This window comes from Rhineura floridana, chromosome 1 (assembly GCF_030035675.1).
Source record: "Rhineura floridana isolate rRhiFlo1 chromosome 1, rRhiFlo1.hap2, whole genome shotgun sequence".
NCBI lineage: Eukaryota > Metazoa > Chordata > Lepidosauria > Squamata > Rhineuridae > Rhineura > Rhineura floridana.
In genome coordinates this window covers 163,817,729-163,841,371 of record NC_084480.1, presented here as the reverse complement: position 1 = coordinate 163,841,371, position 23,643 = coordinate 163,817,729, and the positions used below count along the sequence as shown (strand labels likewise).

At 40.5% G+C, this 23,643-nt stretch overlaps 1 non-coding gene across 1 annotated transcript; it reads left to right on the top strand.

The window, feature by feature from the left end:
- Positions 1-404: 404 nt before the first annotated feature.
- Positions 405-476, top strand: TRNAG-UCC (transfer RNA glycine (anticodon UCC)). Its single transcript has one exon. It is a non-coding gene; the product is annotated as a tRNA-Gly (tRNA).
- Positions 477-23,643: the final 23,167 nt, after the last annotated feature.

Genomic DNA, 23,643 nt, shown 5'->3' with positions numbered 1-23,643 from the left:
TGGTGACCATGGGCTACTCACCATCTCTCAGCCTAATTTGCCCCTCAACAGAGGGGGACCAGGACCATCCTAAGGAAGAAGGGCACACTTATAATGTAGAGGAAATAATAACTTACAACTGTAGTGTGAAATCAGATACATATCGAGATGTAGTATGAAGAAATATTTATATAAAGAAGAATATTAAATATATTTATTATTTACACAACGTGCAAAGGTATTTATAGTAAAATCTTATGCACGTTTACTCAAAATCAAGACCCAATGTATTCAGTAGAGCTTACTCAAATAGGGAAGCGTGCACAGGACTACAATCTAGTGATAAGGAACTTCATGTAACCAATCCAAAATTCAGAACCATGCCACTACAAGCTGTTTTGCAATCCTATGCATGTTTAACAGCAGCATTGGTGGTATAGTGGTTAGCATAGCTGCCCTCCAAGCAGTTGACCCGGGTTTGTTTCCCGGCCAATGCAGTGTTGCTTTTTGAGAGCCAGTGTGGCATAGTGGTTAGAGTGTTGGACTATGACCTGGGAGACCAGGGTTTGAATCCCCACACAGCCATGAAGCTCACTGGGTGACCTTGAGCCGGTCACTACCTCTCAGCCTCAGAGGAACGCAATGGTAAACCACCTCTGAATACCACTTACCATGAAAACCCTATTCATAGGGTTGCCATAAGTCAGGATTGACTGGAAGGCAGGCCACTGCCATTGCATGCATGTTTATTCAGAAGCAAGTTCCAATGTATTCAGATCTCCTGCACAGAGAAAATATTCTTGATGCTGCTGAAAGCTATAAATTTAATGAATTGCTGATATGCAGACAAGCAGGAAAAAGAATTTTTTAGAATTTGCATTTTTTAGAATTTGCAGTGGGATTTAACTATTGTCTGTAGGTCAACAAATCCCTTGTCAATTACAACCCTGACTTCACTTATTGGCTAAAAACCTGAAAGGGTGAGCGTTACAGCAGCTGGTACTAACAGAAGTTGTGGGGGGGCAGTGGCTGACATTTTGGTCTATATCTTTTGAACCAGACCACCTAGAAACTTTCTTTTTTTAAATGACAGCTAAGAGTCTGGAGATTGGTTTGATTCACTTGGAGACCCAAAGAGGACCCCCAAAACCAGAGTCTCTGGGTGAAAACTGGAGAGCTGGCAACCCTAACACCTACTGACATTCCCTCCCTCACTTTCCCTGTCCCAGTACTTTCTCTACAATATTGAATAATATGAGATGGCTGATAGAGAAGTGAAAAGGAGGCTGTCCTCCCACCCTTGCTTCATCCTCTCAGAGCTCACTGCTACAACCATGGAGGTGCTTGGCCCTTAGGTTTTTCTGCATATAGCAGACTTATGACAGCAGCAGGCCTATTAAACTAATGGGTGCACAGAAACAGAAGGACAATGCCTCAGGGCTGCTCCAATATGACGTCTCCTTGAGTACAGTGGCCTCAAAGCAGCATCTGATCTAAGGAGCTAATGGGTGCCTTGTCCTGATGCTAGTGCTATCATTGAAGCTACTGTATATACAACATCTAGAATGATGATGCAAGCAGAACATTCTTGTGTAAATTACACAGCAATTTTTGTTTATGTTGCTGTTTTTTAGTAAGTTATTTGCTGCTTTTAAACTGATTGTCCCCCTCTAGGATGCACACCTTAATGTGGTGAAGGGGTTGGAGAGTGTCGAAGAGGCTGAGAGCAATGCCGTCAGGAGTCTAGACCAAGACGCTAGACTCCTAGCAGGGGCACCCAAGGCGGAATGGTCAAAGCTGAAACACCAGACTAAGATGCATCCAAACTCAGAGGAAAGCAATGGCAAACCACCTCTGAATACCTCTTACCATGAAAACCCTATGAACAGAGTATCCAAAATGCAACACGAGATAGTGCTGGAAGATGAGACCGCCAGGTCAGAAGGCAGTCACCGAGCTACTGGGGAAGAACAAAGGACAAGTACAAGTATCGCTGTGACTAATGACACAGCTGGGTCAAAGCTGAAAGGAAGCCCAAAGGAGTGTGAGAAGCATGAACCAGGGAATGTTAGAAATTGTGAAGTAAGAAATGGAATGCATCATCATTACAATACTTGGTGTGAGCAAACTAAAATGGACAGGAATGGGACATTTTCGTCAATCAGGCAACTACAAAATATTTTATGCAGGAAATGAGAAATTAAGAAGAAATGGGGTTGCTTTAATAGTGAGAAGTGATGTAGCAAAAGCAATTAGGAGTACAACGCAAGGTCTGAGCGAGTGATATCAATGAGATTAAATGGGAAACCTATCAACATAACCATCATCCAAGTCTACGCTCCAACAGCAAATGCAGAAGAAGAGGAATTTGAGAGATTTTAGGCAGAAGTACAGTAAGAAATTGATCACACATCAAAACAAGTTGTGCTGATAATCATGGGGGATTGAAATGCAAAAGTAGGGAACAGAGAAGAATTAGGAATTGTGGGGAAATGGGGCCTAGGACACAAAAATGAAGCAGGAGAAAGACATATTGAATGCTGTGAAGCCAACAATTTGTTTCTTGCAAAAAACATTTTTTGAGCAACCGAAAAGATGACTGTACACATGGACATCACCAAATGGTCAATATAAGAATCAAATTGATTATATAACTGGTAGCAGAAGATGGAGAAGTTCCATACTTTCTGCAAAAACAAGACCAGGAGCAGACTGCGGTACAGATCATGAACTGTTCGTATCGAAAATCAGAGTAAAGCTAAAGAAGAAGAACAAAGCAATCATCATGCCAAAATACAATTTAAATAACATCCCAGAAGCATATAAAATCAAATAAGGAACAGATTTGAGGCTTTAAACTTAGTTGACAGAGAACCAAAACAACTATGGATTGAAGTCAGAGACGTTATCAGGGAAGAATGCAAAAAGACAATATCTCTAGTTAAAAAGAGAGAAAGACCTCAATGGATGACTAAAGAAACTCTTAAAATGGTCAAAGAGAGAAGGAAACCAAATGCAAAAGGAGATAGAAATATGGTCAGAACCTTAAATGCAACAATACAGTGACTAGTACATAGGGACAAAGAGAACTATTACAATAGTTATTGTATAGAAATAGAAGAGGACAACAAAAAGGAAAGAACAAGAGCCCTATTCCAAAATATTAGAGAAATGAAAGGGAAATTTAAACTGAGAGTAGGGATGTTGGAATGCTTTAAAAGAAATGGGGGTGCCACAGCATCTGATTATCCTGATGTGCAACCTATACTCTGCGCAAGAGGCTACTGTAAGGACAGAATATGGAGAAACCGATTCGTTCCCCATCGGAAAGGGTGTGAGACGGGTGTATTTTATCACCCTATTTGTTTAATGTATACACAGAATATCATACGGAAAGAGGGATTGGACCAAGATGAACGAGGTGTGAAAATTGGAGGGAGAAATATCAATAATTTAAGATATGCAGATGATACCATACTAGTAGCAGAAGCCAGTAATGATTTGAAACGAATGCTGATGAAAGTTAAAGAGGAAAGCACAAAAGCAGGACTACAGCTGAAGGTCAAGAAGACTAAAGTAAAGGCAACAGAAGATTTATGTAACTTTAAAGTTGACAATAAGGACATTGAACTTGTCAAGGATTATCAATACCTTGACAGAGTCATTAACCAAAATGGAGACAATAATCAAGAAATCAGAAGAAGGCTAGGACTGGGGAGGGCAGCTATGAGAGAACTAGAAAAGGCCCTCAAATGCAAAGATGTATCACTGAAGACTAAAGTCAGGATCATTCAGACCAAGGTATCTCTATGAATGGATGTGAAAGTTGGACAGTGAAAAAAGTGGATAAGAGAAAAAACTCATTTGAAATGTGGTGTTGGAGGAGACCTTTGCGGATAGAATGGACCGCAAAAAAGACAAATATTTGGGTGTTAGAACAAATTAAACCAGAACTGTCACTGGAAGCTAAAATGATGAAACTGAGATTATCATACTTTGGACACATCATGAGAAGACATGATTCATTAGAAAAGACAATAATGCTGGGAAAAACAGAAGGGAGTAGAAAAAGAGGAAGGCCAAACAAGAGATGGATTGATTCCATAAAGGAAGCCACAGATCTGAACTTACAAGATCTGAATAGGGTGGTTCATGACAGATGCTCTTGGAGGTCGCTGATTCATAGGGTCGCCATAAGTCGTAGTCGACTTGGAGGCACATAACAACAAACAGCAAGGATTGAAGTAATCCATTTCTGACCATGCTCCCAAAGTAGCTACCACCTTTGCTGGCCTGACATGATGAATGAATACTGATTATGCAAGTACAAAAGTAGGACTTCAACTCAAAATATGTCTCATTAGTAATTACAAGCAGTTTCAGGATAGGGGTGCCCAACTCAATACAAATGAGAATTTCAAATTGGTTTAGCTCACATTATCAGCCCATTATTTGCAAATTTTATTAGCAGCCCTATTTTCAAGTAACAACTGGCAAAAAGACTTTTGGCATTCCAAATGCCAATTTTAAGGAATAAGGGAGACCAAGAACTGGCATTTCTAAGAGGGAAAAATGCAGATGTTCAAACCAAAATGAAACAAAACCATTAAAAGACACTGTAAATGGCAAAAAGTTAACCATTTGCAAACATGTATTTAATTTTTTTTAATTTGCCACTTGAATTTTGCATGGTATTTGCACACATCAACCATCTTGCATGCTTCTCTGCATTGAGTATTACAAAGAAGAGTCATCAATCTTAGTCTCACATTTAAAACTAATTAAATCCCTTTGCCATCCTTCTTGAAGATTAATAACTTAAGCCCAACATAACAGTTTTGCCAATTTAAATGTTTCCATTTTAACACTCCATTTCAAGAACACACTAATTACATTATCTTGCTTCTGGGCCATCTTTAAAATGCACTCTGATAACTATCCTATCTGCTGCATATGATATGATACTGGGTAAACCCTCACTATAATTATCTGTGGCAAATAAGAAGTTACTATTTTAAAACAATCTAGAAAGTTTTTAATTTTGATTTAAAATTCAAAATGAAAATGAAATGGACTGCCTTCAAGTCGATCCCAACTTATGGTGACTCTATGAATAGGGTTTTCATGGTAAGCTGTATTCAGAGGTGGTTTGTCATTGCCTACCTCTGAGGCTGAAAGGTAGTGACTGGCCCAAGGTCACCCAGTGAGCTTCATGGCTGTGTGGGGATTTGAACTCTGATCTCCCAGGTCGTAGTCCAACACTCTAACCACTATGCAACACTGGCTCTCTAAAATTAAAATTCTAAAATTACAGATATTACACTGTGCTTTCAACATTCACATCTGCACAAGAGTACAACAGTTTTGAATTAAGCAAGAGAACAGCTTGAATTACTATTACAGCTGTAAAGCCCAATCCAGCCCAAGTTAAGCATTTGATTTCAATGAGAGAGAGATAAGCTTTGAATTTCTCAGTTTCGGTTGGATCATGCCCTGTGCGAGTTGTTTTATCTTTGTGCCTTTGTGTTTATATTTCTGTAAATTGCTGAAAATGAAAGCGTAAGTTGGAGAAGCATCTCTGAAAAGCAAGGCTAAAATGTTTGTTACAATGCTACAAAGTGCATATGGTTCTTGAAGAAACATTTCCCTACTATATTTACATCAGGGCAGTTTCTTACATGACACACACATATTTGCATCAAATAGGAATGGCACACAAGGGCATATATCAGAGGTAGGGAAACTGTGATTCTCCAAATGTTAGACTTCAGCTCCCATGAGCCTCGGCCAGCATTGCCAATGGTCAGAGATGATGGAAGCAGTAGTCCAACAACATCTAGATGGCCACAGGTGCCTCACCACTGGCAAAAATCATGGCATTTTCTTTTAAAATACAGTCAAGTAGAACTGAGAAAGTGTTGAGAATTACTCATGAATATTATAAGGAAAAGGTTATGATTTCTACATCTGGAATGGATACCATACACTTGCTAAAGCTGCTGCTTGCAGAAAATACCAACTTCAGGAACAGTTTTCAGAGGCAAAATGGTGTGTTGGAATGGTTGACCCTCCTCTCCTTACCCCATGGTCCTGATTAGCATCTGCGTTTTATAAAGAAAACGGTCTGAGGAATCCCAAGTACAGGATTCAAACACATTTTTAACATAATATGTAATTTGATCCAAGATTTGGCACTTCAGTTGCAGAGAATTAACAGTACAATTCTATGCAAGTCTTCTCAGAAGTAAAGCCTATTGAGTTCAGTGGAACTTACTTCCAGGTATGCTTGTACACGACTACTGCCTATGATTTGTGTTGTTACAGTTTATGCTAAGGGATTTTTAATCATGCACTGTTCAACTTACACTTGTACAATTAAGGTCAATTTTACATGTCTGTGGTAGGACTACCCGTATATTAAGAATTATTGGCTAGGTATAATTAATTATATTGTTTATTACTTGGGGTACCATTCTGTTAAACTCTGAAATTATATTGCTTGGTTATTATCAAATATTCAATTAGTGAGGAATATGCTTTTAACCACAAAAATTCTGCTTGCTTCTAAATCCAAATTCTGCTGGGAACAGAGTAGCTTAACAAATTACGTTAGATTGCCAAACTGATAACATATGTACAGTTAGGGTAAGATCTATCATGAAACTGTGGTTTCTATATAACCTTTAGTTAGATTCTAGGAAGCTCAAGAAATTAATATTGAAATATATTTGATGCAATTAATTATTGTACAGCACAACAGGTTTTCCTCTTTCTTTTCACATCCTTGTAATTTGTTCGTGGAATATTATTTTACAAAACTCCATACGAGCTGTTGTGATAGAGTTGAACTAGAGTCTTGCTTTTTAAAATTTAGACATTTATCATAAATTACTTAATTTTAATTCAGGGTGATTAAGTGGTGCTTTTCATCTACCCCTGGGATTGATCTTTCCAGATAAGTGGTTGTTTCTGACAAAAAGGATCACCCTTAGTTCTGGGATTAAAGTAGAAGAAACTGGTGGAAAATGGTGTAGAGAAGGTACCACTATCACAGTAGTATTCAACAACTCACTTGCTCTTGCTCTCTTTGTGATACGATAGAAAGTATTACTGATTCATTATTCTTCCCCTCCCCTGCTTTGTAGAACTGTGTAAATGAGATGCATATATATCTCTTCTGCAAAAACATACATTCTGTGCTTGTATCACGGGAATGCATGCTCCCTCATGTGATGTAGGGTTCTTCCTGTTCCCATTAGTTAGAGCCCCAGAATTTGGTATGGAGACAAAGCATGAGCTCCTCATGCTTTCCCAATGGAAGCAGTTTCTATGAAATATGCAAACATCCCTCTATACTGAGAATGCCAAAATATTACATAGTCCATAATGTAGTGCCATGTTAATCGTCCAGATATATGTGATTCCCTCTAACAACCCCACCCACCTTCCATTTATGTAGCATTACAGACAATTTAACCACAGTGAAGATTTGTGACTTATGTTTCCTTAACGGTTCCTCATGTTTCTTCACTGTCTCCCTCATCCTTCCAAATCTGTGAAATCTATTGGCCTTCTCTTTTGAGAGGAAGCTGAAATGACCATCATGTTCCAAACAGCCTACTGAATAGCTGCCAGAGGATAGTACTGAAAAGCTATTAACATCCCACTGAATAGGAATGAACAGTGAACATCAAGGTGGAAGGATCTATAGCTCATTGAAAACTATCTTGAACTATTTAGTTATAAAATTATTTCTTATCAGAAAATTTTATTTGTTGTGCTATAACCTTGTCTTCTGGAAAATCATTCATTGGCCTTATTTATATATGTTTAGCATCAAACCTGCCCAGAAGTTCTAATATTGTCAGGCTATATGAAAGCTACACATGGATAGCAGATACTGAAGCCAAGTAATATAAAAAGAGTGTAACACAAATGATACACAGATACACATTCCAATCCCCACTTTATTCAGTGGGACTTACTCTCAAATGACAAGGATTGCAGCCATGAGACCTATTACCCCATGCATGCATTAACCATGTTAATCCATTGCTACAGTTAACATTTTCTTTTTGGTAATGCCTTTTGCCTTTGCCAATGCAAAGTAATGTTTACAGTGTAATATGTTAATAGGTCAAACCTGTGCATGGTTGTGGATGAGATGACATATGCAAAATTTTGCCATAGCTACTGTGTCAAAGTAGCCATACAAGTAAGTTATCGGATGGGCATGAATGAATTGTGAAAGAAAATCGTCTGGATTATTTTCATGCCATATTGTGAAAAGAACAGACTACATAGCAAAATTACTATTTAATGGTGGCAATTGCATTTATGTTTTTACTGGATTTGTCATCTGTCTAGAGTCTTTATTTGAAGAATGTCAGATCAGGAATAAAATTAACGAATAAAAATAAATATTCTGTGCGAGAGCCCATACTAGTTTTGAAGGCATTTTTAATAGGATTTTAAAATGAGATATTAAAAACAGCAAGGGATAAAAACACATTTACTTAAATTACTGGAACAAGAAAGCTGGTATATATAGTTGTTTTATTGTATACATGTACTTTGTTTTAATAAGTCACAACATGACACACTACTTGTGACAGGAAATATTGTGATAGTGCTAAAAAGAAGACTAAAAATCTGTTACTCAAATGAGTACTTGTAATTGTTAAAACTGTGTGAGAAGTTCTGTAACAGCTGCTGAGAAATATGTGTTTGTTTCTTGTATGGGTAGCCAGCATGAGAGGCGCATTCAAGTAATACATCACCAAACAGTGAGTACTTTACAAAATAACAGTTTCTAACATAGATAGGTAAGGATCAGCCACTATTTGAGACAGAAGCCTCCTGGTCAATGAACTAGAGGCTCTCACGGTAAGCCATTCCAAATTAAGAATGGAAGAAGTAAAGCTCTCCCAGATCTCAGGATGGCTTTATATCCACATACCCCTCAGTAGATCACTGGTTATTCCTAACCTGACAACAAATACTTCCAGGGAATGCCCTGGTCTTTGCCTGGGCTGCAGCTACACTCTGGCTAAGCTCATGTGGCTCCCAACTCAATATGCATGCATCATTCACTGTTCTCTCTAGGAATGGTGGGAACCACCCACTTTTGCTCCGCTGTGGTTTGGTGGAAAGAATTGTTTTTGTTCTGTCCAAATGCTGGAGTGAATCTTGGAATGTGGAGTTCCATCCCTGATTCACTCCGCTTTCTGGGCTTGGTCACAAAGAACATAGTAGGCCAGTTTTGTTCATCTGTCTCAACTTCCTGTTAAACGTGTTAGTTCCACTCACCCACCTATCTGTGAGTGAATCAGTGGATGGGTGAGTGGGTCTAGCACATCTAACAGGAAGTAAGCAGTTGAGAAACTGAATTCTGCACCAGCTGAAGCGTTTGAGTTTTCCTTCAAGGGGAATATCACATGAAATACATTACAGTAACCAAGTTAAGAATGTAAAAGAGCATAACTTGGATTTACAAAACTCTTTAATAATACCTTATGACTTTTTTTTCTTATTTCAGTAGGTGGAGGCATAATAAGACTTATATACAAATATAAGCCTGAGAGTTTTTGCAGCACTAAGCTCCAGCAGCAATTGATGCAAATATAAATTTACCATTTATATCTTAAGCAATCCTATTACTGTTCTATAGTCATGGGACTGCCAACCACAACTGTACCAAATAACAAAACATAATGAAACATAACTGTGGGCACTTCTATAAAAAGATGAATTTCTAAAACGGTTGACCTTGGGATCATAGTGGATGAAGCTTCATAGCTTGATGAAGTTGTTGACTCAGTGTGTGGCAGCTGTAAAAAAGGCAAATTCCATGCTAAGAATCATTAGGAAAGGTATTGAAAATAAAGCTGCTGCTATCATAATGTTGTTATACAAATCTGTGTATTACTGTGTACAGTTCTGGTCACCTCAAAAAGGATATTGTTGAGTTGGACAAGGTTCAGAAAAGGGAAACCAAAATGGTTAAGGGGATGGAGAGCTCCCGTATAAGGAAAGGTTGCAGCATTTGGGGCTTGTTAGTTTAAAGAAAAGCAAAGTAAGGGGTGACATGATAGACATGTAAAAAAGTATGCATGGCATGGAGAAAGTGGAGAGAGAAAAGCTTTTCTTCCTCGCCATAATGCCTGAACTCAATGACATCCAATGAAGCTGAATGTTGGAAGTTTCAAGACAGACAAATGAAAGTACTTCTTCACACAGCACATAGTTAAACTATGGAACTTGCTCCCACAAGAGGCATTGGTGGCCACCAACCTGGATGGCTTTAAAAGAGGATTAGACAAATTCATGGACAAAAAGGCTGTCATTGGCTACAAGCCATGATGGTTGTGCTCTTCCTCCACAGTTGGAGACAAAGAATGCTTTGGAATACCAATTGTTGGAAACTGCAGGAGGGTAGCATGCTCTTGCACTCAGGTCCTGCTTGCAGGCTTCCCATGGACACCGGGTTGGCCACTGTGAAAACATGATGCTGGACAAGATGGCCCACTGGCCTGATCCAGCAGGCTCTTTTAGGTCAACTGCCTATTTCATAAAAATACTTTAAAGACATGTAAGAATCTTTCAAAAGATGGCAAGACCAACTTCAATAAAGAACTCCCTCCTGTTTTACTCAATAGCTTTAGATCACAATGCCACATGGTAGGAAGACTATACGTGGAGTTTATTGAGCTTTGCCAAAAGAATAATTCTGCTGCTTAGCTTCCCCCTCTAGGATGCACACCTTAACATGGTGAGGGGGTTTGAGAGTGTTGAGGAACCTGAGAGCAATGCTGTCAGGAGTCCAGACCAAGAGGCTAGACTCCTAGCAGGGGCACCCAAGGCGGAATGGTCAAAGCTGAAACACCAGACTAAGATGCATCCAAACTCAGAGGAAGGCAATCGTAAATCACCTCTGAATATCTCCTACCACGAAAACCCTATGAACAGAGGATCCAAAATGCAACACGAGATAGTGCTAGAAGATGAGGCCCCCAGATCAGAAGGCACTCACCGAGCTACTGGGGAAGAACAAAGGACAAGTACAAGTATCGCTGTGACTAATGACACAGCTGGGTCAAAGCTGAAAGGAAGCCCAAAGGAGTGTGAGAAGCATGAACCAGGGAATGTTAGAAATTGTGAAGTAAGAAATGGAATGCATCATCATTACAATACTTGGTGTGAGCAAACTAAAATGGACAGGAATGGGACATTTTCGTCAATCAGGCAACTACAAAATATTTTATGCAGGAAATGAGAAATTAAGAAGAAATGGGGTTGCTTTAATAGTGAGAAGTGATGTAGCAAAAGCAATTAGGAGCTGCAACACAAGGTCTGAGTGAGTGATATCAATGAGATTAAATGGGAAACCTATTAACGTAGCCATCACCCAAGTCTATGCTCCAACAGCAAACACAGAAGAAGAGGAATTTGAGAGATTTTACGCAGATGTACAGGAAGAAATTGATCACACACCAAAACAAGATGTTCTGATAATCATGGGGGACTGGAATGCAAAAGTAGGGAACAGAGAAGAACTAGGAATTGTGGGAAAATGGGGTTTAGGAGAAAGAAAGGAAGCAGGACAAAGCTTATTGAATGCTGTGAAGCCAATAATTTGTTTCTTGTGAACACTTTTTTTGAGCAACTGAAAAGAGAACTGTCAATATAGGAATCAAATTGATTATATAATTGGTAGCAGGAGATGGAGAAGTTCCATACTTTCTGCAAAAACAAGACCAGGAGCAGACTGTGGTACAGATCATGAACTGGTCGTATCGACAATCAGAGTAAAGCTAACATATATGCTGAGGTTAATCTCATAGGTCCAGCTCAGGACTTCATGGCTGCCATGACAACCATGGGGCTGTCCTTAATATCTTCTGGACCAACTCATGTGGCAGGACACATGCTCGATCTTGTATTCTGTTCGGGACAGGAAGCCGGTGATCTGAGGGTGGAGGGGTTCTTGATGACTCCGTTGTCATGGTCAGGTCACCACCTGATTAGGTTTAGGTTTAGACTTTATGGCCCTGATAACCCCCGCAGGAGTGATGGGCCGATTAAGATGGTCCACTCCCGGAGACTTATGGATCCTGATTGTTTCCTGAATGCTCTAGGGGATTTTCCCAGCATGGCTGGTGCTACTGCCAAAGCCCTAGTCAACCTCTGGAATACAGAGGTGACCCAGGCGGTGGACACTATCGCTCCAAAGTGCCCTCTCCAACCAGGGAAGGCCCGTAATACACCTTGGTTTACTCAAACCTTGGGCCTGATGAAATGGCAGGGATGACTGCTAGAATGACAGTGGAGAAAAACTCAAGCTCTGTTTAACTGAACACTGGTTAGAGATCATTTTCGAGTCTACCATGTGGTGGTGATGGCGGCGAAAAAAGCTTACTTCTCTGCCACCATTGCGTCTACCCAGTGCCGTCTGGCGATGCTTTTTCGGGTGGTTCGGGGTCTTTTGGGATCTGGCCCAACAGCAGACTCTGAACCATCAGTTGCTCACCGTGAAATGTTTGCGAGGCACTTTGCAGATAAAATTGCTCACATTCGGATTGACTTGGACTCCTCATTAATTACAGTTGTGACAGATGTCCCCATTACTCCCTCTGGTCATTTTTCCATGGATACTTCTCAGCTTGTAAAGCCTGAGGATGTGGACAGGATTCTGGGAGAAATGAGGGCCACTACCTGCTCGCTTGACCCTTGCCCATCCTGGCTAATTAAATCTGCCAGATTGGGAGTAGCTGGTTGGTTGACATATCTGATTCACACCTCCCTAAGGGAAGGCTCTATGCCACCATTATTGAAGGAGGCTGTGATTAGACCACTGTTAAAAAAGCCTTCACTAGTTCCTGTGGATCTTAATAACTTCCGGCCAGTATCTAATCGCCCCTTTCTTGGCAAGGTGATTGAGAGGGTGGTGGTGGCTCAACTCCAAGTTTTCCTGCATGAATAGGATTATCTAGACCCTTTTCAATCAGGCTTCAGACCTGGTCATGGGACAGAGACTGCCCTGGTCGCCCTGCTTGATGACCTATGCAAGGCATCGGACAGGGGGAGTGTATCCCTGTTGGTGCTGCTGGACCTCTTGGTGGCCTTTGATACCATCGATCATGGTATCCTTCTGGACTGTCTTGCTGGGATGGGTCTACCTAATAGACAGGACCCAGAAAGTGGTGCTGGGAGACTACTGCTCAATCCCCTGGCCGTTGGCCTACGGGGTACCTCAGGGTTCCATTCTGTCTCCCATGCTCTTTAACATTTATATGAAACCACTGGGAGAAGGCATCTGGAGATTTGGAGTGCAATGTCATCAATATGCTGATGACAACGTTATCTCTCTCTTCCATCTGATGGCAAGGTGGGACTGCTCATCCTAAACCGGTGCCTGGAGACTGTGAAGGGCTGATTGTGGGCAAACAAACTGAAACTTAATCCAGACAAGATGGAAGTGTTGCTGGCCAAGGGAAAAACTGCCCCAGGGATAGGGTTGCAACCTGTTCTGAGTGGGGTTGCACTCCCATTGAAAGAGCAGGTCCGCAGTCTGGGAGTTCTTCTGGATCCTGCCCTGCTGCTTGAATATCAGGTGGCTGCAGTAGGCAGGGGTGCTTTTGCCCATCTCAAAATAGTCTACCAGCTGCGTCCATTCCTGGAAGCAGCTGACTTGGCCACGGTGACTCATGCATTGGTGACATCAAGGCTTGATTACTGTAACTCACTCTACATGGGGCTGCCTTTGAAAACAACTCAGAAACTACAGTTGGTCCAAAATGCAGCAGCCAGAATGTTAACTGGAGCACAGCACAGGGAGCATATCACCCCTGTGCTTTATCGACTCCACTGGCTCCCAATTTGTTTCCGAGCCCAATTCAAAATGCTGGTTTTGACCTTTAAAGCCCTAAATGGCCTTGGACCAGTGTACTTAAGTCCATATGCTCCTAGCCTGGATTTAAGATCATCTACCTCTGTTCTCCTCTGCGTGCCCGGAATGAAAGAAGTTAGATTGACAGGCATGCAGGAGATACCCTTTTCAATTGTGGCTCCCAGACTTTGGAATTCCCTGACCCAAGAAGCCCGCTTTGCTCCTTCCCTGTTGGTCTTCCAGAAACTTGTAAAAACTATTTTGTTCCGGAGAGCCTTTGGTTGGGACTGACGGGTCAGCCTGACACTGTTTTAATTTTTTTATCTTTTATTTTTATTTTTTAAATTCTTTTATTCTCACTTTCTTATATGTGTATGCACATATATACATGTATGTATGTTTGTATGTGTATGCATAATGCATTTCTTGTATGTATGTGCATAATGCATTTTATGTATTCTACTAGTATTTTATGCATTTTAATTTATTGTAATGTTTTGTGTTTTTATTGTGTATTTTATTATATGTGTGTGTGATTTTATTGTAGCCGCCCCGAGTGCCCTATTGTAGGGTAGAAGGGCGGGATAGAAATATTTTAAATAAATAAATAAATAAATAAAACAATCATAATGCCAAAATACAATCGAAATAACATCCCAGAAGAATATAAAGATCAAATAAGGAACAGGTTTGAAGCTTTAAACTTAGTTGACAGAGAACCAAAAGGAGTGAAGTCAGAGACGTTATCAGGGAAGAATGCAAAAAGACAGTACCTCTAGTTAAAAAGAGAGAAATACTTCAATGGATGACTGAAGAAACTCTTAAAATGGTCAAAGAGAGAAGGAAACCAAATGCAAAAGGAGATAGAAATATGGTCAGAACCCTAAATGCAACAATACAGCGACTAGTACATAGGGACAAAGAGAACTATTACAATAGTTATTGTACAGAAATAGAAGAGGACAACAAAAAGGAAAGAACAAGAGCCCTATTCCAAAAGATTAGAGAAATGAAAGGGAAATTTAAACCGAGAGTAGGGATGTTGAATAATCAACAGGGCAACACACTGACTGACAGAGATGAAATAAAAGGAAGATGGAAGCAATACACTGAAGAACTCTATAAAATAGATGCCAGGATGACAGACTCATCCATGGGGGAACCGTATGATGAAGAACCAGAAATTATAGAATGTGAGGTGAAAGCTGCTCTTAAAATACTTGGAAGAAACAAATCACCAGGAATAGATGACATACCAATAGAGTTGCTACAAGCTACTGAGACTGAATCTGTTCAAATTCTGACAAAAATCTGTCAAGTAATATGGAAAACTAAACAATGGCCCACAGACTCAAAGTGTTCCATATACATCCCAATCCAAAGAAAGGGGATCCCAGGGAATGCAGTAATTATCGAACTATTGCCTTAATATCCCATGCAAGTAAAGTAATGCTCAAGGTTCTACAACAAAGGCGAGAAATGCCAGATGTCCAAGCTGGATTTAGAAAGGGAAGAGGTACCAGAGATCATATTGTAAACATACATTGGATAATAGAACGGTCCAAGGAATTTCAGAAGAAAATCACCCTGTACTTTATAGATTATAGCAAAGCCTTTGATTGTGTAGATCATGAAAAACTATGGAATGCTTTAAAAGAAATGGGGGTGCCACAGCATCTGATTATCCTGATGCGCAACCTATACTCTGGACAATAGGCTACTGTGAGGACAGAATATGGAGAAACCGATTCGTTCCCCATTGGAAAGGGTGTGAGAGGGGTGTATTTTATCACCCTATTTATTTAATTTATACGCAGAACATATCATACGGAAAGCGGGATTGGACCAACATGAAGATGGTGTGAAGATTGGAGGGAGAAATATCAATAATTTAATGGACTGAGAAAAAGACCAATAATTGGGTGTTAGAACAAATTAAACCAGAACTGTCACTAGAAGCTAAAATGATGAAACTGAGATTATCATACTTTGGACACATAATGAGAAGACCTGATTCACTAGAAAAGACAATAATGCTGGGGAAAACAGAAGGGAGTAGAAAAAGAGGAAGGCCAAACAAGAGATGGATTGATTCCATAAAGGAAGCCACAGACCTAAACTTACAAGATCTGAACAGGGTGGTTCACGACAGATACTCTTGGAGGTCGCTGATTGATAGGGTCGCCATAAGTCGTAGTCGACTTGAAGGCACACAACAACAATAACAACAGCTTTCCACCAGTATTCATATACATTTCAACAAACTGTTTGCCAGAGGCATTAATGGCAATGGCATCAGGTGACTCTGTCCCTATCTGGGTTTTCTCCCTTCATCATAAATTGTGATAACTATGCATACAAACATATACATTTCACTGGCTTCAAGTAAATGTGTTGTGACTCAGGATATTAATCATAAGTCTGAAAGTAATTCTTTAGATCCTTTCCCTCAGACTTGGGAGTGTGTGTTCAGAGCTGCCAGTTTATATAAAAGCATCAGTTTGAAAGTATATAGCCATCTTTCCCCTCTGTGCAATTTTAGAAGATCCATTTGCTTAGGAAGTTTCAGTAAATACTGGACCACTACACTGAGGGAGCTGAGGTGGATTTCTTTTAAGAGACCTGCTGGAGTGCCAGCAACATCACTTCAAAGAGAAACAACTTCAGCTTGCTTTTGAAGAAGTCTGGGTGGAATCCACAATAGGATGAACTGAGGAAGATTTAACACTGGGTTGAGTGAGAGGGCTAGAAAGAGATTGCAGGGCAAAGTAGTGATTTTGAAACAGACACTCTGAGGCTACATTCATGCCATACATTTATTCCACTATTCCACTTTAAACAAGTCATGGCTTCCCCCAAAGAATCCTGGGAAGGATAGTTTGTGAAGGGTGCTAGGAGACCCTTATTCCCCTTATAGAGTTACAATCCCCAGAGTTCTCTGGAAGAGGGCCTGACTGTTAAATCACTCAGGGAATGGAGGACTGACTGTTAAACCGCACACACTCATTCCAGAGTCCCTCAGCACAATCTAGCAAATGTTCTGTTTAAAGCAACAGGACAAACCTTTTTCAGTAGTAGTGGTAGTGGGGGCAGGGGGAGAGATAGGACTGCAAATTCTGTTCCTCCTCCCAGTCGCTCTGCATTCATTTGGAAATGGAAAAGAGCCTATGCAAATAGATGTGCATATATGTAGCATTCTCTCTCTGCATTGGAAACTGTACTTTTCTAGGGCCTCTCAATCACATAGAAAGTGCCATAGTACACACCCATAGAAGCTATTCCAACCTTCAAATGAAGTGACAACAGTGTATGTGACCCTATACCCTCCACTTCCTGTAGCCAAGTCATGCATTGAAAGACTATCTGAAAAGGGCTTTAAGCAAGCACCATGCTATTGATTTCAATGGGACTTAGTCATGATGGATTTCTGCAGGATTGTGCTGTGTATGAAAGTAAATAAAATACCCACATTTTCTCTAAATACTAGATTCTTTTTAATGTTATTCTCATAGTACATTTGAAATATCATTTGATATTGCTCTTTTCTCTTATATAATCTACATCTTTAAGAATTTAATTGGTTTTTTAAAGCTCCCATTAAAAATTACTTTGTATTTGTATGTTTTTGCTGATTATTTTTCTTCCACTAAACAGGAACTATTCTGTTGTGGCATTCGGGGAATTTCTGCTTTGTCAACTTTGCGCCTCGTTTCCAGTCATTTGCTGATTTAGCTACTTAAAGACATCCCCAGTTATTAAAAGTGATTACGTTTTCTGCTTTGTTAGTGATCAAGGATAGTACTACTAGGAATCTATATTGTATTATAAAATAATGACAACAGTCTTGATTATTGTTGCTTTCTTGAAGTAATTCAGCTCTAGGCCCTGTTTCCTCACAGACAGCTTTCAGGCTGAAGATTCTGCAGAAACCTCTAAACAGGTTCATTTAATAAGTAAACTAAGAATTACTCCCTGTCACAAAGCTCTTGTTATTGTAAGAGCTAACTACTTTTCTAAAGAAGCTGCTAACAAGATTTAACCTTTTGGCTCTTGTCTGTAGTCTGGAAATGTCAGTAAATAGTCACCCAAGTAAGCAGCTCGGTGGCTTACAAGTCATTCTACAATCTATGAGAGCAGTTTCCTAAAAATCATGTCACTTATACTGAAGAGACCATGCATTCTGATATTTTCTTTTAAAATGCTAACATTTCTTCAAAAATGCATCTTTGTAAGCTGTTTGTTTTTAAGGGCTATATTACATATTTACTAATAGGCCAAAAAATCTTGCGGTTTAAAAATGTAGCCAACAGACACAGGAATGTCAGGGCCCTTGGGCATCCCTAAGGGGATGACGCCTCTGCCGCCATATTTGTTGATGGCATGAGTGCATGCTATGCATGCACATCTCTGCCATCAGCTAAGATGGCGGCAGGGGCTTCAGTACCTTAGGGAAACTGCGGCCGCCCATCTTCGTTAAGGGCAATGGTAAAAGACAGCAGACAGGTAGGTGGTGGGCGTGGGGGAGTGGATCGTAGAAGGGGAGCAGAGGGGCAGCTTAGGGGCCCCCTGTAGCTCCAGGGGTCATCGGGCCAGTGCCCCACCTGGCCACGCTTTGGAACCGGCCCTGAACAGACATTTCTATCAAAATTTTAAAAACAGGGAAATTGGGCAGCTATAGTGAATGCACTGGGGAGCAGCAGACCTGACCTCCTCTCTGAGATATTGTACTGCCCTACAAATCTGTAAAAATGCAAACATAGTTTCGGTTGGTCTTTCATAGTCCAATCTACTTCCTGTGTAGCTTGGAAGAATTTTGTCATGTGATACAGATTCCACACAGTTAGATTTACATTTATTTTCTGTCCCCCCCCCCAATTCCCTTGTTTGTACTAGAAATGTGTTAGTGATAACACAGATATATTCCGTGCTTAATTACACAGTGTTCTTCTTTGGTTTTAATTTAAAATGAGCCTGGGTGAATGATGGTTTATTTCTATGTACATGAGCCTCAGATTCCTGTGATCCTCCTCCCCTCATCTTCAACAACATCAGTAGATCAAAACTGTTGCTTCTGTTTTGCTGATTAACTGAAGCTGAACTCACTGGGAACATATCTTATCACTCAACACATCAGTTATGGCTAGTTTCCAATCTCTATTTAAGGTGCCATTTTCAGTAAAGATATTTTTTCCCCACAAATCAACTTGTGCAGAAATTATAACAACTCTTCTCTAAGTGTCATCGTCACTCAATAAGACAATAAGAGAGGGAACTTTTTCTCTCTCACTCGTGGCACCCCGCCTTGTGGAATTCCCTCCACAGGGAAGTTTGTCTAGCACAGGGATGGAAGCTGTGGCCTGCCAGGAGTTGCAGGACTATCGCTCCCATCACCTCTGATCATTAGCCATGCTAGCTAGGGCTGATGGGAGCTGGAATCAGACAATATATGATGGGCCCCTGGTGCCCCTGGTCTAGCGCTTAACATTGTTGTCTTTAAGGTGCCAGGTTAAGATTATTTTCTCTTTCTGGCATTTAAATGATTTTTTAAAAGGGGAAATACTTTTTTTTAAGGGGAAAGGGGGGTTATATTTTAAACACTGTAATTGCATCTGATGAAGTGGACTGTAGTCCACAAAGGCTTATGATATAATGTTTTTTTAGCTCTTTAAAGGTGACACAAATCTTTTTGCTGTTTCCATTGTATTTGAGTTATCCATTCTGCTGTACTTGGAAAATCTTGTTTTTTTGTAGTATTTTAATTACGAAATTGTATTTTATTGTAAATTCTTACTGTGAACTATATTTTATGAAGGTCAATACAAATACCTTAAAATAAATGAATAAGTAGTCCAAACACAGATAACCTTCAGTTAGTTTTAATGATGGTTTACTGCAGGAGTGGGGAACTTTTGGCTCTCCAGATGTAGCTGAACTGTAATTCCCACCAGCCCCAGCAAGCATAGCCAACCTCACACCCGGTTTACTGAACAAGTCAACTTCAAACTGTGGTTTATGAAGTTGGCTTGTTTCAGTTAAATACTGTTAAGGTTTGTTTGTTTGTCTGATTGTTTATTATTTGGTTTATATCTCATTATTCCTCCCAGCAGGAGCCCAGGGAGGCAAATAAAAGCACTAAAAACTTTAGAACACATTAAAACAAAACGTCTTTAAAAATGTTTCTTAAAAAAATCTTTCAAAACATCATCTAAGATTAAAAACATTAAAAAAAGGTTTAAGAACATATTAAAAAGCAAAGGTTAAATACAAGGCTTATCCACACTGGAGCAGACCACTTCCTGGTGAAGTTAAGATTTACGGCTCCAGTCCTCCCCTGCAGGGGTTGTGGACAGATTAAGATGTCTGCCCCTGGAGACTAATGGAATCCACTGGATTCCTGAATGGGGGAGTTTCCAGTAGATAGAGCAGATGGCCCCGTTGGAGCCCTTGACATGCTGTGGAACAACGAGATGTGTCAGGCTCTTAACACAGTTGCCCCAAATGCCCTCTCCAGCATTATGGATCCTGGTTTGCATCTTGATATACTAGTGGACTAAGGGCAATGAAATAGGCTGGATGACGGCTAGAGCACAAGTGGGGAAAGGTATGCTGTGTGACTGATAGGGCACAAGTAAAACATAACCACGCCTACTGTGTGACACTGAGGGTGGCAAAGAAGGCCCATTTCTCTGCCTCCACTGCATCTTCAAGTAGTCATCCAGTAGAGCTTTTTCGTATTGTCAGAGGTCTGACAATGAAATGGAGTTTTAGACCCTTCAGAGGCCCACTGTGAATTGTTAGCAAGCTACTTTGAGGGTAATGTTGCTCACCTCTGTAGCAATCTTGATGCCCCATCCACATCTACTGTAGTCCCCAGTGAGGTGTCCATTGCAATGTCTGCTGCTACTTCTTTGGATAAGTTTCCATTGATGCGGCCTGATGACATGGACAAGGTGCTTGCGACAATGCAGCCAGCAGAGTGTCCTCTTGACCCTTTCCTTTCTTGGCTTATTAAAGCTCCCCGAGGGGGTATGCGAGTGGATTCAGGGTAGGGTCCCAACCACCCTGAAAGAGATGACTGCTCCTGAAAAAGCCCACCCTGGACCCATTGGCTTGTGACAACTATTGCCCAGTCACAAATACTCCCTTTTTAGGGAAGGTGATTCAGAGGACTGTGGAGCAGCAATTGCAAGTAGTCTCGAATGAAACAGATTATCTCAACCCATTCTAACCTGGGTTCAGGCTTGGTTGTGGGACTGAATCAGCCTTGGTTGCCCTGATGGCTGATCTTTATCAGGAAAAGAACAGGGTGTGCGACCCTATTATTCTTACTTGATCTCTCAGCAGCTTTTGATACTATTGGCCATGGTATGCTTCTGAGCCAACTTAGTGAGATGGAATTACTGTTTTACAGTGGTTCAAATCTGACCCTTCAGGGTCGTTTTCTGAGAATAGCATTGGGTGATTTTCTTTCAGCCCCCTGGCAGTTGTGCTGTGGGATGCTGCAGGGTACCATCCTGTCCTCCATGCTGTTTAATATCTATATGAAGTACTTGAGAGTGGTCATCAGGAGATTTGGGGCGAAGTGTCACTGATGATATCAAGCTCTATTTCCCTGTAACATCTCAATCGGGAGAGGCCGTGCAAGCCCTGGGCCATTGATAGGACTCAGTGGTGGGCTAGATGAGGGCTAATAAACTGACTTTGAATCCTAGCAAGATGGAGACTCTGTGGGTTGGTAGTTCAGATGATTGGTCAATTGCTGCTTTGGATGGGGTCACACTCCCTCTGAAAAAACAGGTTCGTAGTCTGGGGGTGCTTCTAGATCCATCTTTGTTGCTAGAGGTCCAGGTGACCACAGTGGCTAGCAGTTCCTTTTATCAGCTTTGGCTGGAAAGATAGATGTGGCTGTTTCTGGACTGGGATAGCCTTACCACTGTTGTCCATGCTCTGCTAATCTCCAGGTTGGATTGCTGCAATGTGTTCTATGTGGATCTGCCCTTGAGGTTGTTCTGGAAGCTGCAGCTGGTGCAAAATGCGGCGGCAAAACTGCTCACTGGGGCAGGGTATTGCCAACATGTTACCCACTGCTGAAATAATTGCACTGGCTGCCCATTAGCTACCGGGCCAATTCAAGGTACTTGTTTTGCTGTAGAAAGCCCTACATAGCTTGGGATCAGGATATCTGAAAGATCATCTTACCCCTTATATACCCAGTTGATCACTGTGCTCTGCAGGTGAGGGCCTCCTGCAGATACCATCTTATCAGGAGGACTGTTCCGCACAAGATAGGAAGAGGACCTTTAGTAGTGTGATACGTACTTTTTGGAATTCCCTTCCCTTCAATATTAGACAGGTACCATCTCTGTTATCTTTTCAGTGCCTATTGAAAACCTTCCTGTTTTAACAAGCCTTTTAAGTAGAGATCTTATCCCAATCTGTGTCTCTGTTGGAATTGCTTTTTAAGATGTTTTAAAAGCTTTTTAAAATAAAATGTTTTTAAAAGTTTTTTTTTAAAAAATATGTTTTTAAAGATGTTTTGTTTTAATATGCTTTAGAGTATTTTGTCTTTAAGATGTTTTAAGAGTGTTTTTAGTGCTTTTGTTTGCTGCTCTGGGCTCATTCTAGGAGGAAGTGTGGGATATAAATCAAATAAATAAAAATAACTAATAATAATAAAAATATGGATTCACACTGGCCTCTTTCCCCATTAATGCAGGGGTGTCTACATGATGCCCTCCTTTTCCCAGTGTTGTCCCAGACTTTTCTACCTTTAAATGTGGGTTTTTTCAAGCTACTTGAAAGCTGGCATTCTCCTAAAAAACAAACGTTGATTCACTTTCTTTTTTAATAGACAATTTAAACACCTCAATCTTAAATGCCTCCACTCTGAACTGACTTGAAAATAAGTCTATCTGATTATTCTGCAATTTCTAAATTAACTGTGGGAGACTATTTTGTCAGCTGTCACCCAGTACTCATTTACTTGGGAGCAAGCACATTCAAATAAGTGAAACTTCCGAATAAATATGCATAGGATCAGACTGTTCCTTAGAACCAACAACAGTCCTTAATCTGGTCCCTACCCCACTGTTGTCCCCCCCCATTTTTTTTTAATTTAAAAAGGAAGAAGGAAACTGTAGATGTTCTCTGCTGGGGTTAGGAAGCTCTGCAGAAAGAAGCTAGTAGGGCATATGAGTATTCCAGAGCATTCTAGGGCCAAATTTGATTTGACTGTGGGAGATCTGTGACTGAATCTCCGGCTGTTTCTTAAAACTTTAATAGCAGTTATGAGGAGCCCTCAATCTGATACTCACTGCAACTGCAATTTGTTCTGCAAAGGAAAACAATTACCATACAGAAGGGGAGGAAAATAGTACAGAGTTCTGTGGGCCCAATCAGATTCCAACCATGCAGCTGTTATTAACTTTTTTAAAAGTAAAGAGATATCTTTCTCCCACTATCACATCTACATGCATTCTTCATTGCTTTTTGATACTCATTTGTTGTGTCAAGAGAATAGATAACCATCCTGCTAGTATTTCGTATAGCTCCATTTCTTGCTTAATGATGTCCAATGGTGTGTTACTGCTCTAACTATTGAAAAATGCAGATAACATCCACCATCCATGGAGCAGATTCATGTTTTGCTTGTATGAGGAAGGGAAGAAGGTGAAAAACCATTTGTCAGTTGGAATTTGGACAATAAGAGAGAAACTGTTTTTTTGCAGCTAGCTAGAATGATGTGAGGCTATGGTGGTTGGTTATGGGGAAGTGAT